Source organism: Propithecus coquereli, unplaced genomic scaffold (genome assembly GCF_000956105.1).
Source record: "Propithecus coquereli isolate 6110/MARCELLA unplaced genomic scaffold, Pcoq_1.0 Scaffold109, whole genome shotgun sequence".
NCBI lineage: Eukaryota > Metazoa > Chordata > Mammalia > Primates > Indriidae > Propithecus > Propithecus coquereli.
In genome coordinates, this window is record NW_012134858.1 from 2,022,557 (window position 1) to 2,030,584 (window position 8,028).

Below are 8,028 nucleotides of genomic sequence, written 5' to 3' on the forward strand. Positions count from 1 at the left end.
AGAGCCTTTAAAGAGGTAATTAAAGTAAAATAAGTTGATATGCCTGGGCTCTAACTGAATAGGACCGATGTCCTTACAAGAAGAGGAGATTAGGACGCAGACACACACAGAGCGAAGACCATGTGAGCACACAGGGAGAAGACAGCCGTCCATGGAGAGATGCCTCGGAAGAAACCTCCACTGCCGGCACTTTGACTTTTGGCCTCCAGAACAGTGAGAAAATAAATTTCTGCTGTCTAGGTCGGTCTGTGGTACTTTGTTATGGCAGCCGGAGAAGACTAATACACATAGTACGATGGACTGGGTTCTGGAATACAAAAAGGACACCAGTGGAAAAGCAGGTGAAATCTAAACGAAGCCTATCACATAGTAAATAGTAGTGCGCACATATCAATTTCTTAGTTTTGACAAATGAGCCAGGTGTTAGGATGTTAACGGGGAAAACCGTGTGAGGAGTATACGGGAATTCTCTCTACTATCTTCAGTTCTTTTGTGAATGTAAAAGTATTTCAAAGTGAAAAGTTATAAAAATCTAAGGTCAGAGACAAAAACTAAACACGTGTGTAAGACAGGACATCTCGGTAAAAAGAAAATGAACCTGGCCTCACCATAAAGGAGTACAATAAAGAAGACACCCAGAGGTGACATCAGAGAGGCTGTTGCAGTGGCAGAGGGAAGGCTGCCAAGGAGATGCTGCGCCTTTATTAAGCACCCCCAGCTTCGTGTGCTTCAGTTATAGTTATTGGGATCTTCCCCCATTTCAGTCTTGAGAACATTAAATTTGAACCTCAAATTTTCAAAGGGTTGGCAAATAAAGGATTCAGAAACCTTTCCCTGTTGAGCGATTAACACACTGAAAACTAAGCCCAGAGTGCTCATCCCCAGTTGTGTTTCCCATCTCATTAAAGACATCACCTCCTTGTGTTTCATGCACATCTGATTCATCCCCAAGATTGGTCACTTTGAACGGTCACATGCTTCTCTTCCACAAGTATTTCTCCTTGTATGCTGCCACCACCCTGACGGCGGCGACGATGATGACCGTCTGGGTATTTGTGCTCTACAGTCCACGAGGCCCAGAGGCGTGTGGAACCTCATGTCGTGAACTCACGTTGTGTGAGAAAGCTAACAGAGGGTTCTCAGCTCTGTTCTTACCCGGTGCCTTCCCTTGTACCTCAGAGAGGGACCGACAGCCCGTATCCTTAACAGGGCCTGTGAGACCCTTCACAGACTCTTGTTTATTTCTCAGGTTTGTTCTCTGTTTCTGCATCACAATATATGCTCACTTCATATGCATTAAATGGATGAATTAATGCAAAATTCATAAGAGAAAGTATTTGAATGGACAATTTAAATTTCTACCATCATTTAGTTAGGCAGATAATTAAGGGTAGCATTGTAAGTGATGTAAAGGGAGTGTGCAGAGAGCAAAGTCCGAGGCTTAGCTGAGGAGGTCAGGCAAGGAAGGCGGAGTCTATGACTAAGTATATGTGAATTCCGAAGGACATTTAGGAGTTCACTCTTCATTCAAAGGTAGAGTTACATTTCAGACTGGGAAGCAGCATACATAGATGTGCAGAGGGGTAAGACAAACTAACATTTTTAGGAAACTGAAGCTTTATCTTGTTTGAAACATCCCTCACCCATGTTTGAACTCATATAGGTCCTTAGTCTTGTTTGAGATAATCGTAATATCTGGGCTGACTAAGTTTACTTCCTTGAATCTACTGTTACTTGAACACAATGTCTGTGTGCTGAAAACATAAATGGTCTTCTTTGCATGGACCTGGGTATTCAGAAGCTTAGAGGACACTTTGGTTATATAGATAGATAGATAGATAATCAATAAATTTGGGTCATTATTTGTCTGTCAGTATAAAATCTTAAGCTCAGGCGACATTTATACCTCAACAAAAATATATTATAAAAATTTGCATACACACTTGAATATGAACAAAAAAAATTCATATATTCTGGAACTTGAACCCTAGGAGGAGAGAGAGACAAAAAGTCTGATGTACTTAACTGAGATCACACTTAAAGGATTTTTTGCTAAAGTATGAAGAGAGAACATGTAGCTCGTGCATTACTAAAGAAAGAGAAAGACTTAAATAGATTAAAAAAAACAACCGACAAATGGGCATTCCTGAGGCTCAACAAGGACACTGAACTCGTGTTACAGGAGGAAAGAAAGGCAAAATTGTTTTCATATCTCTATTCTTAAATAGGACAAGTTGTCATTAATTGCTGTACTCTAAGTGTCCAACTGACAGATGTATTCCAGAAAAAGCACAGAAGCCTTAAATGTTCCAGAAATCTCTGGTCTTGGGTTGATAACTACTCATCTCCATGAATAATGCCACATTTGACATTATCTGAATTCTGGCCAATCCCAGTGAGCATTTACATAAAGTTCTCTTTTATAGAAACCCTTCCAGAAGATGCCTTACAAGAATACATTACATACGACTCCAGCCTCTTTACTTAGGCTGGGAACAAATCGGTATTGAGTTCATTAAAGAAGTAGACTCTGGGGAATTAATTAGGAGGCTGAATTATGCAGGCTGGAGCAATCCGGGGCTAGCAAGCATCGTATAACGCAAGGAGCAAGACCTTTGTTACCAGGCAGACCTGATCGTCAATCAAAGCCCTGTCACATATATACTGTAAAACCGTGGGCGTGCTGTCATTTTCCCCATTTATAACATAAATATTATAATTCCTATCTCAAAGGGTTGGTGTAAAGAAATCTTAAAATATGTGATACATACTGTCTTTAAACATTTTCCCCCTGACTCCAATATTTTATTTTATCCTTTGCCTTTCTATTGCAGGTGAGTAGGTTATTCCAGCTCTTAACAAGTCAGAGAAACAATGACATGGCAGAACATAAAAATGATTCAAACAAAGTCTTGGCTTTTTGTCTTGAAAACATTCTCTCTCAGGGCATTCCAGACATGGGAGAATACAAGTGGTATAAGAGGAGAGTTGCCTTCACTGAGGTTAGAGAACATCCTCTTTGCTGAGACTAGGGAGAAAGACTTTGCGAAGCAAAAGGGAAGCAGATACAAAAGGTTTCTTTTTATTTTGTTTTATTGTTTCATTTCATTTCATTGTGGTAAGAACCCTTAACATGAGACTCTAAACAAATTTCTAAGTGTATGATACAGTGTTGCTAACTACAGGAAGAATGCTATAGGGCAGATCTCTAGAACTTATTCATCTTGCTAAACTGAAACTTTATACCCATTTATTAATGACTACCCATTATCACCCCCAGCCCTTGGCACTCACTATTCCACTCTCTGATTCTATGAATTTAATTATTTTGGATATCTAGTATAAGTGGAATCACACAGTATTTGTCCTCCTCGGACTGGCTTGTTTTACCCAGCATGAAGTCCTCCAGGCTCATCCATGTCGTTGTGTATTGCAGACTTTCCTTCTTTTATGGCTGAATAACAGTCCGTTGTATGTATACACCACACTTTATTATCCATTCAGGCACAAAGAGTTTCTTAAAGCAATCCCATGCGCTCCCCCTTGGCTGACCTCCCAAGGCTGGATGATAGGAGGAGGAGTGTTAGGCCTGGTGAGGTGAGGAGGGCCCTGCTTGCAGGCATCAGAGGTGGCAGCCCAGAGTGGGGGTTGGAGCTCAAGGAGGGGAGACAGGCCTCCCCTTGTGGGGCAGTGGTGGCAGTAAACCCAGAGTAGGGAGCCAAAGTCGGAGTGAGGTGCAAAAGTTGTGTGTGAGAGAAGAAAGGTAACTGCTGAACAGGAGACTCATTACACACAAGGGAGACTGATTAAATAGTGCAGATTTCAGGATAATGGGAGCAAGGTTTCTCCCTGATTGAGAGAAGTACGAATATGAAAAGAGAGAAAACATGATGTTGCAGTAGAAGTAGACATATCAGTGTGAACTCATGGTTTTTAATCTAAGTATAATAGAAAAAAAAATAAACTGAGAAGTGTATGTACATGTGTGTATGTGCGTGCTTTCCCCAGCTTTCTCTAGCGAGGGGCCCTGGGAATAGCCACACCCCAGTGTTTGTAAGCACACACAGCAACTCAGTCTTGATTTCCAAATACTATGTTCTACTAAAATGAACATGGATTCCTTGGAGAAATGACTGATTAGAAGGCCCAGGAAGTACAAAATGAGACTGAAACAGTTTCAAATGTCAAGAAGTAAGGAGGAACTCAAAGAATGGTGAGATCATGTCAAAAGAACAAAGAAGACAACTTGGAGAGGGTCCTTGTTAGACAAATGTGGAAAAAATTGAGCATCCAAATAAATAATGATCGGGACCAGTTATATTGCAATGAATAAAGTAGGAATTCTCGAGTCACTACTGATATAAATAAACAATATAAGAAAAACTAGAATGTCCACTAATAAGAGTAGAAGAAATGATGGAATGAGAAAATCACCTTTGGCAATTGGAATAATAATAATATGGTCAAGAAATGGTAATGATGCTAACACAAAAGGGTAATATTTCAAAAGGGATGAGATATTTATATAGTCTCAAAGTACGTCTGCAAAAATAATAACAAATTACCAGGAAAAAAAGGAACAGTCTAACAGTGGAGTAACTTGGCAACCATCATTTTATTCAAAATACCAAAGTTAACATCAACATCCACGAGACAAATCAAAATTGTGCACCACCTAAAAGGATGCAATGAAAAGAACATAGCATCATTTTTGTGATATTCTTGCCCCAAATGAATAATCTGGATTTAATCATGATAAAACAGTGCACACATCCAGGCTGAGAGATATTCCACAAAATGACTATAATTTTTAAAGGAATAAAGTTCGTGAAAGTCAATAAAGACTGAGGATAGTTCAGCCAAGAAATATGACAACTAAATGTGATTATAATGTGTTGGAGGTAATGTATCAATGGCAGTGACATATTAATATTAGTTTCATGTTTCACTTTTTTCCCGGGTCATTGAAATCTACATCTGAGGGCGACAATAGTTAAACTTTTCTGAGTTGACACACTTTAGGATTTTAGAATGTGGATTGCTGGGACACAAGGCAATCATTAGGAAGTCACGTGTTGTGTGTTAAGTTGCTAAGTTCTAGAGTAACTTTTTGCCAAAGTTGGAATGAGAAAAATCCTTTTCTCAGTTTGCTCAAGAACACAGAAATAATAAACTTTAAACACTGGGCTTTGCCTCCCAGAAGTGGTGTACAACACAGTATCCAGGCTTACGATTGCAGGTTTCCAACTCCACCATGCTTTGACATCATTTTGACGAAGGAACAGTATGGTTTTGGGCTCATATTTCTTCCCTACTCAGTCTCAGGATTTAACTCCAAGTGTAGGAGATAAATCAGTAGAGAAATTGGCAGAAGTTTGGGTGTTTTAATGCACATTATAAAAATTTAGTCCCCATGATAATGAACACAAAGTACTCAAATGATAACCTACGTCTGTCTTGTTTTCATTTATATTCACAGTGCCTAGAACACTAAATGGGATGTAGCAGGCAGGCAATAATTATTTGTTGAATGAATCAACAAATTAAGTAAACAGAAGGATACATAGGTGAGAAAACATTGTATAAAGAGCATCAGCCCCTCTCTCTTCCCTTTCAAGGAATGATTGCTGATTAAGTTCATTTATCTCTGGGTGGGTCCCAAATTAGACAACTGTCTTACTCTTATGATTTTTTTTTAAATCAGAAATATCACCATGAAGAGCAGAATTTTATAAATTGAAAGCATCTATTTAGACAACAAGGTATAATATACTTCATTGAATAGGAGGTCTAATTAACTTTTTTTCCCTAATTTTTAAAAGTGTTAATAAGAAAAAATTGAAAAGTTCCAGTTATTTTCCAAGGGAATAGAGAATCTTGGCCTCTGAGTTTGGGCCATTTTCTACCAGCTGTTTCATTTTTGAGAAGGGCTAGTAATATATGTACTATTTTTACTCTAAGCTTTAACTTACATGATTAACGAAAGTATTTTCTTCCAACTGATATGAAGGAGCTTTTTAATGAAGGTATTAATTTTTTTGTGTGTGTGTGTCACTACTTAAAGGTGCAAGACAACCTGATTTCTGCTCTTTGTAATCCCTGTATTAAATTCACCTACATACTGATTGGGTTCTGTCAACCTGTTTATTGTGTGCATTTCTCTCTCTCTCTCTCCCTCTCTGCCTCAACTCTTTCCCTCCAGGAAATCTATCAGATCAATCCTATCTTTTGTTTTAACTGTCCTTATTTCTATTACTCTATATTTGAGTAATATAAATATATTCAAGGAAATATTTTTTGCCCCACATCACTATTCATATTTTGGTGATTTTATTTTTACTACTTATTATGTTTTTCATTTGCAAGATTTCCTGTGGGTATTTGTACATAATCATCAAAATTCTTGCATCATAAATAAAATAACCTCAATTATCTTTCACAAATTTCATTGATCATTGTTCTAAAGTACTTTTTTGTCTGCTGCATTAGCTCTGTTTCTTTGGGTGATGTTTCTTCATAATGTTAATACTATCCATTCTTCCTGTGATTTTTATTTGTGAGCTCGTGTTTGAATTTAGGATTTTCTTAGAATCCTTTAGTTGACTTTATGAATTTATCTGAATGCTTTCATTTCCTCAAACCTGGATCCCTTTTAATTACCTTGAAGTTTAATCCCTATGTTGTTGCTTCTATCTGCCCTGTTAACACTGTCTAGTAGTTTCTAGAAAGGTATTGGTATGTCTTTTTCCTCTTTGATAAATTCCAAGTTTGCCCGCAGCCTCTCATGGCTATTCCATAGCCTCATTCTACCAAAATTTATCCTTCTCACATTTACACACAATCGTGCATTTACTTATTGCCCCTCAGTATTTCCTGACTTTGGTACAGTATACATCATCCTGAACTTCTAATTATTTAAAGTGATTATATCATGCTATTATCTTAATAAATTCACAATTAGAAAAATATGAGAAAAAAGTCAGATTACAGTCGGTGGATATTTTGTGTCTAACTATTTTTTGTCCAGCATACGTACTAAACACTACATAGGAGAAGCAGCAGTAATAAGATCCCTGTAGTAGGTTGTACATTTTCACAATCTTCCAACTGTTTTCACACCTATCATATTTCATGTTGGTTTTGATGCTTAAAATGTCTCTGTGTAGTGGGAAGAACAAGTATTACTTTACTCAATTGACAGGTGAGAAAACAATGCATTGCTTTCTTCTGTATAATGGAAAAGACTAACCAATTCTAAATTCAGTAAATTGCTTTTATGCCATGATAATATTTCTCTTAGTAGTAATATCATGCATTAGATAAATGCATATTCTAAATCTATATGTATGTGTATGCACATGGTATATATCTGTACCTATATCTATCTATCTTCTATCTGTCTATATCTCTTTTAATGTAAGAAGGCAAGGTAAAATTTTTCCCATTTCAGAAGTAAGAAAAACTGAGGCTCAGGAGGCATAATTAACTTGTTTAAGGACAAAGAGCAACAAGAAATAAAACACAAATGCAGTCTCTTATAAAAAAAAATTTGCCTCTCGAAAATAGTACAACACAACCAGCTGTCTGATTAACGTGGAAGAATGGCATAGTACAGAGACATTTAAGATGTAATACAAAGAATATATTTTCAATGACACAGAAACTTACTGTTTAGTATTCTCCTAGGAAGTTAAAACTTAAAATTGATTCAGCTTTACAACAAAAAAGTATACAAATGTAGAATATTATTTTACTTCCTTATAAGAACTCCCAGATAAGCAGAGAGAGAATTTATAGAAATCCTTAAATTCATTATCTATAATGTATTATAGAAAAGACTCTAAAATCAAAAAAGATTAACTAATTTGTTAATGGCATAAAAATTTTATGATGGAGCCTAGACTTGGACCTATGTTTAAGATACAAATCTTTTATATTTTTATTACCACATAGTTCCTTCACCCAGGGGAAAAGTTAATCTTTTTAAACAATCAATAAGCTCTTACTATGAACAAAGAAAAGTCAATG